Consider the following 12,292-nt stretch of genomic DNA (forward strand, 5'->3'; position numbering starts at 1 on the left):
AAGTCAAGCATTTTGATATGAACATCTAGAGAAACAAATATACCCACATCAATAAAATACCAATAAATAAATGAGTAAAGCAGACTTTTTTACCCTGTTGCAAGGAATACAATTATATTTTTATTTAAACATGAACCATTATCACCATAACTTTGTTACTGAGTAAATGGTTTCCATATTTTTCATAGATGTTCAGTTTACCTTGTAATATTTATGTTATTTTTTTCCTACATTATGCATATTTATTTTTAAAATAGACAATATTAGGGACTTTTCAGTACAGTGTTACTATATTAATAAACTTCAAATAGCACAATATGAACAACATGTTTAAGTCAGGCCCAGTTACACAGAAACTCTAGCTTTGTCCAAGGACAGTGTATTTTGCAGCAACACACAGCAGCTGGTCCTTCACTGTTTTAGTCTCAGAGAGGAAATGCCAATGTCATTATTTCATCTTGGAACAATTCCTGCAGTAATATTTTTTACAAACAGAAATAGTGCTTTTCCTTCTCATGCAGTGACCACATACACTCCCCTCTTGGTGGCCTTGCGTTATTACAGTAAATGGTGCTTTATCTACAGCGAGTTGGTGATCACTAACACTGTGTTTGATCACAAGTAATCACCCAGGTCATATTTTCTATGTCGGGTCAAATAGCAGTTTTGTCTACTTTTAGTATTTCTTGTCTTTTTCAGGTTGTGACCGTTGATTTCCTTTCTTCTAATCTGAAGCAGTGTTTGATGTGCTTCATATCAGCTTTGGCTTCATCTCTCAGGTCAGTTTAGCTCAGCTCACTGAGGCTTTATTGGCATGATTATACTGTAGTACCGCCAAAGGACACTGTAAATAGTAGATCAACTTCTCTTCTTACTTTTCTCACACCACCTTACTTCATGTCATCCTCCCGTCCAAATATTATCTGTGTTTGTTTCACCTGTGTGTGCATTATTTCATTAGTGTCTACATCTGCATATACATTTTCTATTTAACACTTCATTCCAGGTGTAAGGTCTAGTTTCTCTTCTTTGGTTTAAATGTTCCCTCTCCTGTTCCTGGACTTTTTCACACTCTCTCTTTCAACTACATTTAATTAAACTGGCTTCTTAAAATGACTTTTGTAGGGTGCATACTCTAATATGAGTTATGACGCACAAATAATTTCATATTTGAGTTGTGCGCAATAATAATTCATAATTCCCCCCTCAAAATCATAAAGCTATTTTAGTGCACAAATTCCTACACCATTGTGTGATAATATTTCCAAATCAATTATTCACTGACAGCTCATTAAGAATAAAAGCACACAATTAAAGTAGTATTGAAGCGAGGAGAAAAGCAAATGAACCTGGTGTAATATGTTGCCTTCTAGCAGTTGCTTCGGAGCAGAATGAATTACGTAATGAATGAGTGTGTATCATGGATCCGTGAAATGCTTTGCACCTAAAAACAAAACAAAGGTAACCAGTACAGACATTAAAACAGTATTTAGGAATATAAAATATTATATTTTAGAAAGCCCTAAAGGGCCTACATATCCCACCTAACTGATCCTATGCAGCATCACCAACTTCAAACTCCAAGAGAAAGTGAGAAAAACTCATGAGAGAAAAGCCACAAAGAAAAGGAGATGGAAGAAGCCTTGGTCAATTGGAAGAGCAATCCAGCACAATAGTTGCCTGGATAAAATACACAATAACAATGAAAGCAGAGAAATATGAAAAAGCACAAACAAAAGATTTGAAATACAGCCACACACATTGCACATATTAAGCTCAATCCATATGCGAGGAGCAGGTGATGTATATTCAGCCAAATGCTTACTGACATTAGTGATGTGTTGCACACAGACGAAAGAATCCATCAACCGGGCTCCCAACAGCCACTGAGGGGAAGTCAAAATGCAATAAAAAACTGGATATAACATTTGTCAATCTTGACAAATTGATGCGTACAGAGACCATTTTAACAAAGGATACTTTTTGCAATGTTTAAAAGGTGACCAAATTTATTTTTTTACATGTGTTAGTGCAATAAGAGAGATTAATCATGTATCTGCATGATTTGTGGATTTGACCTTCATCATCTATGTTTTATAGGCATGTAGCTTTATTAAAAGTAATTTTGTAGAAAAGATCTTAAAAATATACAGTATAACCACAAAACACACCATTTTTTAGTGTGTTGGATAAACAGCATCTCAACACATTTCAGCAGTTTCCCCCAAATAAAGCCCATCTATCAAATATACATTTTTATTTTTATAATTTATGTTTGCATTCTTTAAACACAGAGCATATAAATATGAGCTGATAAAACCTTCTGCTTGGACATGTGTTGTCATGCTACACCCATACACCTATACATCATGGGTGCAAGAAGCAGTGACTCCTCCAAATGTGGCAACTGCCAGAGACTACAGAGAACCTTGCAAGTACTTTAACTGTAGTCTCTGACAGCACTGTCATCTGCAAACCCCTCAACACCATCCACTGTACATTACCCAAACTGCCAAATATAAACACAAGCAGTCAGCATTCATAGCTGCAAGACAGCAGAAGTTCGAGGCTGGTCCTTCCTCTGAACTCCAAATCCTATTCCCAGAGCCCCTAACTCTAAAATTAGGTTTCAGGTTTATTAGCCTCCTTGTTCACTGCCAGGCAGAAAGTCTCAACCCAAACTCTTACCCTGTGTGGTACCTCAGTAGTGGTATGAATTACAGAACTCATCTAACATGCTCCGTCTTTCTCGCTGTTAAAAAAAGTAATATGTAGTCATGTGTATGTACCTGCAATCTTGTGGCCAATGGTGGAACTGAGTGTTGCAGCACCTATTCTCAAAGGCTTCTCCTTGATCCTTTCTGGCTTGGATTATTCCTTTTTTGTATGTTGTTTTGGATAAAGTAGATGTCCAAATGAATATGTAATGTAATAATGTAAAAGTCAAATTGCATCTAAACCCAAATCTTATCCCAACTCATAACTACAGTAAAAAAAACCCTTAAGTTTAAACCTGAATTTGAACCTTAAAGTCCAACTGAAATCACATTTAATCATACGTCAAATCCGTCAGAAATAATGTCAACATGGTAATAGTTTTGTATTATGAGGAAATATCAGAAATGCTCCTTTTTGTCTGGAGGGGCACGTCGGTGTCTTGTTTGATTGACATTAGCTGGCAGGCTGCTAGAGTGCTGGTGTTAATCTGTATGGCTGTAGGCTGTAGCAACATTTCATGGACAGACAGTGTGTCACTATCAGCGATTTTGAAGAGCAATGACCAAACCAGCATCTAATGGGACCAAGGTGACATTTTCAGGTACATTTACAAGCTGCTTAATGCACTGCAGCTAAGCAGCCAATTGGTTATCTAGCCTGCTAACTGACGTTAGTGGTGCACTTTCTGCTGTGAATGTTTGTTTGGTGGCTCGTTCAGCAAGGTAAGGTGCAGGACAAGACACATGTTGATGTTTGTAAGTTATAGTAAATAAGGAGAATTTAGCAGAAAACAGGGCCTGCTAAAGGCATAGGCCATACAGGCAGTCACTTAGGGCGCCACCTTGATAAACTAAATAAATAAATAAAAATTCACCGGTGGGTGCCCTTCCTCTTTTTCTGCCTTGAGGTAAAAAATGAACATATACATAAAGAAAGAATGAAAGAAAGAAAGAAAGAAATACACTTTGCACCCCTGTTCCTCACAATGTTTCATCTGCCCTGCACCTGTACCTCCAGGTGTGCAAGGAATGAAAAAATGATGCTGTGTGGCAGAAAAACTCACCAAAATAATAATCTCGCCTAGGGCACCAAAATGGCTAGAGACAGCCCTGGCAGAAAAGCTTATGTGGGTTGTTGTTCAGGGTCTGTGGCTCTTGTGTTGTGTAGCAGGATGCTATCAGGCTCAGTGCAACCATCTGCCTGTGATAGAGCACCACATTATTGCTTTATACAAGATTTGATTTGCTGTATTGAAATAAGTTCTCCAGCTTACATAAGTGAATTATAGAATGGCATTTTATCAGAATAATGTAAAACTAGGGGGCACAATCATGAAACCAGAGAATTTAAAATATAAATGTCTCCCCTTTTGTTTCAGATTTTTTCTCAAAGGAAAACACAGGACAAGTGATTTACAGAGCAGATTTGCTGTAGTCAACAAAAAAGGGAATTCAATTTCAGTTTATCTTGATCCCAATGCTAATTATTTAGTTTAATATTGGACATAACTTCATCCATAACCCTATGTAACTCATGTAATCTATATCTCAACTATATCTCAAAATTGACTCATGGTTAATTTGATCAAAACGTTTCTTAGTTTTCAGTTTCAGGAGGTTCTTTGACATCCAAATGTCCTCAGAAAGATAGAAATACAGGAGCACAGACACATTTTCATGAACGCACATCATATTCAATATTTCCATTTATTGTGAGCATTTCCCATTATTTCCCATCAGTCAGGATTCAGTTCCGCCTCATCTTTCATTAGGATCAACCACTAACACAGCCTGACAGGGGGCATTCAATCCCTGTGATGCCACATTTACAGGTAATGGATTGCAGAACAGAGGTGGACTTACCATTAGACCCCAAGCTAACAAGGGCCCCATGAAACACCTCATAAACTCATGGTTAAGAAAGTATCTTTTTTCTGTCTTTTTTTTTTTTTTACTTTTCACTGATTAATTATGGCTTTCTAAAAATCCATTTGCTAAAATGGTATCAGAATGCTTAATTCATGATGTTCTCATGCAAATGTAGTGGAGTATAACTATTTACTAGCATAAAATTAAAAAAAAAAAAAAAAAAAATTAAGTAAAGTAAAGTTCAGTGAGCAGTTCATGTCAGAGAAGCAGTGTAAAAACCTGGTTAATGACTGCAGTTATGGAAACCATTAACCTCCTTAATGCCACATGCTGAAAAGTAACCAAGGACATTTACTCAAGTATTATGCTTGCAGTTATGAGGTACATGTACTTTACTTTAATATTTCCATTTTATGAAACTGTATACTTGTACTCCACTTCTACTGGGAGGAATTCAGTTTGTTCTATTTCAGAGGAAACACAAAATATATGATCAATAAATAAAATAAAATGTGTTATTATAGATAGATTACTATCCAGCAGTATATAAAGCAGCTAAGATGAGCTCCACCTTGAACAGACGTTAAGTAAATGTACATATATTGTGCTAATAATACTAATGCACTTTAAGTAAAATATTGAATGCAGGACATCTACTTTTAGTATTTTCAGTATTAATAGTTTAAAGTTTTGAGCACTTCGTCTACCACCGCCAATACCAACATTTTCAATTGGACAAAGGGTGAAATGAGGCACAAAGGATGCCCCATGACTGAGTTTGCCTAGAGCCCCCAAATCCCTAAATCCGCCCCTTCTGGAGAATAAATACATGAACAAACAACTATTAATGGATGGATTTATTACTTTTCTCCTGCAGGCTGCTGCTTCTAGACCTGTCCTCTCCCTCTCTCCCACCTCTCCCCCTCCATATCCTCACCTCCTAATCATCGTTCCCCTCTCCTCTCTACTTGCATCCCTCTGTTTCCCTTTCATCTTTTATTTTTAACCCTAAGGCATGCCTCATATGTGACGCAGATAGGCACGTAATACGGACACAACTAAAGAGGGAAAGGCCTGGACTGCAGACAGAGAGAGAGAGAGACGGTGCCTGGTATTAGAGAGGAAAACAGGCGCAGGGGGTCTTGTTAGGGTGACAAGAAGGGAGAAAGACGTTGAAGTTGAAGTCTGGGAGGGAGGAATAGGTGGTGAGGCAGATGGAGAGAAACAGACAAAAGTGTTATCACCATTTTACACATTACCCAGAGCTAACCAGGTAGCCTCAGCAAAACTTGTCACATGTCAAACACTGCTGAAATACCTGCCAGCAACATTTTTGTCCCTGCTGTGGTGTAAAACATATGTCAAAAAAACATAATCAGCATTGTATTATTGCTGCTTCTTCCCTCTCCCTCTCTACCCCATCTATCTTCCTGAAAGCTGAACACACCCACTCACTTGTCTGAGCAGAAAGGAGAGGAGTTACATATCAATCTTACATCACTCAACAGTCAGCCTGAGACTTTTCATAGAGGCACTGAATGAGCATCAACACTGAATGACGCACACCAACTGTCAGGTTGAAGTATTTATGTGCTCTTGTGTGTTTGCATATATGTGTGTGTGTGTGCGTGAAAAGGAGAGCAAATATGTGCAAATGTGTTTGTGCATGATTAATTTGTCTGCCTGCATAGCAGATCTAGATGGGAAGTAGCTCCATAGGATCAGAGAAAAGAGAAAGTTGTTCCTCTATATGGTCTTATACCTTCCCCTTTTTCCATCTAACTTAGAATAATGAGTTAACATTACTCATAATTGGACAATGAAACCAAAATTGTTGGTCCACTCCCACTCAACATACGTGTGCAGTCTGTTTCCAAACTTATACATCACATTGCACATAACAATGGAAGCATCTAAATTACTGCCAATTGTAATGATTAATAATGCTGCATGTAGGACTATATTACTCAAATATCAGTAAAATTAGTACTGATGACACATTCTATTGTTGGAAAAAATCAGTGACTTGTATAGCATCAAAGAATACAAAGAATCATCTGCTTTTATCTGCCTGTAATTCTAATTAAAGTGATTAAAGCTTTCCCAGAAGCAGTTATAGTGCGGTTGGTGAGAAGGAAGATTATGACTTCACTCTAATGTATGGAGGACCAAACCTGACTGATAAGCAAAGAAGCAAATAAGAAAGTGTCAAATGAACAAATGAAAATAAATTAACAAATAAATAAAGGTTAAATAAACTGACCAATAAATAAATCAATAGACAAGTAAATAAAATGGCAATACATTATAAATAAAGTAATACATAAATGTAACTATTGTAAATCCACAAAATGCTCATACTGTAGAAACAGAAATATGAAGTGAATTTAAAAATGTGTTTATCTTTTTCTGTCAACTCCGGTTTTAATTTTTTTTTTCTCTGGCCGATGTATATTTTCAAAAAGCAGAATATATTTTCCTTGATTTTCTTTTTCTTTTCTTTTTTTTGTGGGTGTACTCGATCACTGTTTCTCAGGGGAGAAACAGTGAACAAAAAACAACTACAATAAAGATTGGTTTCTGTGCTTTTCCATCATTTGTAAATGTTAATTCCTGCATACTTTTTTTAATGTTATTATTAAACATTTTCTCCAACAAATCAAAAAATAGAATACATTTTTTTTTCTTAAAACACAAGTCCTTTTTTTCAGACCTGGATAGTGCCAGATCTTCATCCACCAATCAGAGGGTAGGGCGGCTTGTCTTGTTCCGGAGAGGCAAAATCCAGAGCACAAAATGTCGAAAAAGCTTCTCATGAAACATATTTCTGTGACCACACATAATAAATGTAGAGTGTAATAACATTTTTACAAACTCGGAGCTTCTCTCATTTGGATTTATGTTAGTCTTTCATTTATTTCTCAGATTACTTTGTGGTTTTATTCATTTGTTCACTTTTGTATTTAGTTCTTATAGGCCATGTTTGGTCCTCCTTAAAGCAGATCTCAGGAGAAGCATATGGGACTGTAGCTTTTGTTATCTTATTAAAGTCTACTTGACAACCCTATTGACTGAAGAAATTCTCCTCACATTACCTCCAATCAAATTAACATCCCCACAAGCCCATCTTGTAAATGAGCTGTCCTATATCCTCTCTTCTGCAGAAACTGAAAACTGCTGTTGTTACGTAGAGCTCATTTCTTCGATATCCACTGAGAGCGGTACTGGAGTGAATTCAACCCACTGGGAAAAGAAATGAGAATGAGGAAGATAAGAAGACAAAGATTGTGCGAGCCACATCTCATCATCTTCAGCTCCTTCATGAATGACCACCTGTGTAAGCTGCCCATCAGGCGATGAGGGTTAAGAAAAACAAGTCCTCAAAATTAAACAGCTAAATTGGATTGTTTGTTCACGCACTCCAGAACGTGTTTTCTAATTTGGCACCTCTATCAGCAGTGATCGGCAGGACAATATCGTTTATCTGTGCTTTCCAAAACTGTTACAAATCGCTGTTAAAAAATAATTATATTTTATGATGTGACAATGCTGTGATGAAGGCACAAAAACTGCTCGGTAGCATAGGGGAAATATCATGGTTTGGGTTAAAACGATTGCTTGAAAAATGGTGTGGGTTTAAGTTACTACTTCCTTAAAGTTAAGTAACCTTTGTTGTCATGGCAAAGGTAAACACCACAGCAATCGCAGTTATGGTTGTTAAAAAACTGTTCCGACTCACAGTTGGAAGTTGGAAATGTGACACTTGCAGTTGGAAACGGGACGCCAACAGCGGTCTCCTGCAGAAAAGTTACTCCACCCAGCACCTCCGCATTTGGAAATTTGTCACCTTATATAGACATCATCTGAACTGCTTCGGCTGCTAGATAGCGTCTGTCAATCAACTACAGTTACGTTTGAGTCGTTTTTGGTGACTGACATCATGACCTATTGTGTGGTTTTTCTTGGAAAGACAGGCTCATTAAAACACCAGATGGAGTGAGAGGTTTAGTGAAGGAAATGGAAGTGAGAAGGTGGAGATTGGTCTGGTTCCCCTGTTTGTGTGTGTGTGTGTGTTCTTCCCATTCAATCTCTCTCTCTCTACTCATTATTTAGCAGTATTGTACCGCAAAGAGTCATTAAGCTCTCATAAGCTATCCCATAATGCCCTGCTGCTGAGACAGTCCCAATTCACAGAGTGACATCAGAAGCAAGGCTGGAAATAAGAGTAGCTGTATGTGTGCGTCTGTGTGTGTATGTGTGTGTGTGTGTGAGTGTGGCTGCTTGGATCTGCTCATGTATGAACCTCCATATGTGTGTGTTGTGCGTATTTGCATGTGTGTGCGTGCGTGTCAGTCTGACGTCAATACTCCTCCAATCCTTATTTAACTGCATAGTGAGGAAGGCTCATAGCACCTTGTAGGTGTCTTATCTCAGTGTATTTATAGACTGAACTAAACTGGGTGCTGGTGTGACAGGTGAAGTGTGCCTTTCCCTCTCTAGTTTGAGAGTTTATTTCTGAAGTGGGATGCAGGGGAATATGTGATGCTGATAGAACTGGGTTTTTACCACAGTTTCAAAAGCGGAGACAGAAGTATTTCAGGAAGGAGGGATGAAAAAATTATGGGGAAAGTGCTGAAATGGTGCATCATCACATATTAAAATAAACTTTTAAAACCTTCTAACCCTGTTACAAAAACAAAAGTAGCTTGGATTTGGGTCCACATTTTTTCTATTCCTGTCCAAAAAAAGATGAGGTGACATCACACAGATATTTCCTGTGGAGCTATAATGAAGCACAAAAAAGTAAAATATCAGAAGCACAGAGTAACATAAGATAAATGCAAAAAGCCATTAGATATGTTGCTTTAAGTGTGGCAAAATGTTCTTTTTCTCAGATGGAGGAACTCTTTCTATTGGTTTTGCTATTTCTGTTACTCCTTCCACCCACGTTAGTCTGGTGACGACTGTGTGCTACAGCTGCATCCACTCTATCTGGGAAATCTCCATTCATTGTGCAATTTCATTCATGTAATTACTGAGAGTTTCAATTTGTTCTCATGCTTGAATGACAGACCATCTGCCAATCAATTTGCTGCTCCAGGAGGGTATCAAATAGGGTGGAGCCACATTTGAAAAAAACCTCAATGTCACTTAACATGGCAGCATGAGATAAATGAATGACTCTTAATGGTTATTTTAAATTAAGTAGTTCTAAAAATTCCAATTTTATTACAGAGAAATCACTTTTTTGAGCCTCATCAGCCTCTGCTGTGGAGAAGCCAGAATGAATCAGAGCTGTATAAAATTCTCTTTGTCATTGCAACAAGGGCAAAACATTGCTTGAAACAACGCTGACCAAGAATAAGAAAGTGAATTCATTTAAAATTCCAAATCTATTTATTATTTACTGGAGTCTAAAAATTTTGCAGAGCCCCAGAAGGGACCTAGAAAGAAAAAAATATATTGAGGCCACGTTTTACTACATCAAGCGTTCAAAATGGTATTGTGAGCACATGAGATATAGTTCATTCCCACATTTTGATTAATTAGTGCGCACAAATGTTTGAGTTGGGCTGTATCCCAGTTCCATACAGTATCATATCTACTGCTTAGAATTACGAGAATGAGTGTTATTATTTGTACTCATTTCTCCAACATGGCGTATTCACAGTTTTATATCCGTTATCATTTCAGGTTGTTTTGGTTTGTCTGTGTTCTGCAGGAGCTAATTTGTTACCTACCAGAGTAGCTGGCAGTGTGCTTTGTTTGCCTTATCATATAGTGTAAAATTATTGGCCGAGATACATCCGACTATTGCTTAGCTGTAGAATAATGGAAAGAGCTGTTGGGGTGCGTGCTCTGCAAACAGCTGTTTCCATGCGCCTCCCCTTGCTGATTTTGACAGAGAATCATTCATAATTTCAAAAAATATCTAGCGCTCAGTTCTGATTAAGAAATGTATTCTTTGATTTTGGAACAGTAGCCTAATGTTGTTGTTATGCCTTTCTGAAGTTATTGCATGGTTAAATCAATTTATTTTATTTTATGAAAAAAATTACAGCTTCCTCAGTCACTTCATCCTGATGCTGAGGCTGCTTTTACTCAAAAAGTAACAATGGCAAAACATAAAAATACTCCTTAACAAGTGAAAGTTGTCTTGCATTCACTGCCCCACTCATTGTTGTATTTACTTCCTGTAAAAAGTATTCATCCTTGGAATTTTTCATGTTTTATTGTTTTACAACATGGAGTCAAAGAGGATTTAATGTGACATCTAGGATAATGACAGTTTCATGAAACTTTATTCTCAGAAACTACTGACCTAGGCCATTCAGAGGATGTGTGGCTTAACTAGGTACATTGACAATAAGTGAGATTTCCTGAGCTTTTTTCAGAAAGAAGTGTCTGCTATCCAGCCGCTGAAATGGCCAATTTTTGCAGGAATCTCCAGATGTCAAAAGTTATTGATACTAAATCAAAGTATGAACTTTTTTTAAAGTGTTAAGGTTTGACCTTTTTTACCATTTCTCAAGTGGGCAAAAACAGCGAAAAAGTGTACTAAAGCTACAGTATAGCTAATTGCATCAACCCAAAACTTGTGTACCGGTGCAACTTATTACACATAATTGAGCTAGGTAATGACAATTATAAGTATCAATCTTAATGTTCCAAGCCCTTATACACTCTGAAGTCTAAACCTTCATATATTGTTATTGCTTTATATAGCATACATTATATTATAAATATGTATGTATTATTGCCATATAGTAACTCATTATACTGTGAATTTCTCCAGGCCACTCTTGGCAGAGCTTGAGGTGTGGCCAGCAATAGCAACCCCTCCTCTATACCCACACATCAGACTAAAACAAAAACATGTGAACAAAGCAGGGCTCTTTTGCCTCATGATCACTGTTTGATGACATTACAGTGGTTCCAGCTTTTTTGATGGTGTATAACAATATGTACTGCAGACCTTGCAATGAAGCAGTGAGGAATATTTGATGTCAATGTAACATGATTAATAATTTAAACAAAAACAAACACATATGCAAAAGGGAGTGCTTTTTTATTAATCTATTTTAAACAGCCTAACTTAGGCAAACTTGAACTGGTGCTGTTTATGAAAACACACCCTGTACCGTCTCCATGGATACAACACAACTTCATCACTACCCGGGAACCAGTGATACAACATCCTCAGTGTGACTCAAAATACATTAATGTTAAACAGAAAGACCAGAACAGTCAAATGAAAAGACTCAGCAGGGGAAGGCGCGTAAAAACAGCTGTTAGCGGCGCATGCACCCCCACAAACAGCACTGTCCATTGTTCAGTAACAACAGCGACGCAGTCCATTGTTCTCAAACATCAGTTAAGCGATAGTTGCATGTATCTCAGCCAATGATTTTGTTGGTTTTGCTATTTTTCTATAGATACACAAAGCTTAAACAGAGGAGGCAAAAAATACAACTGAGGGGGCTATAAGCCCCCCTAAGACCCCTCATGGCGTCAGGCCCGAGTAAAAGGTCTCAGTACTTCTTCCAAAGGGTTCTCCCAATGTGAAGTCACAAACCTTTTGTCTCAGCTGTGACTCAGTGTTCCAACTCCATGTTCACATTTTCCGACATGACAAGAAATGTGTATAGTCAGACAGTCTTGGACAAATTAGTGCTTGTTGACACTTGACAGAAATCCATTCATCA

The sequence above is a fragment of the Thunnus albacares genome, chromosome 3, assembly GCF_914725855.1.
Source record: "Thunnus albacares chromosome 3, fThuAlb1.1, whole genome shotgun sequence".
Lineage (NCBI taxonomy): Eukaryota > Metazoa > Chordata > Actinopteri > Scombriformes > Scombridae > Thunnus > Thunnus albacares.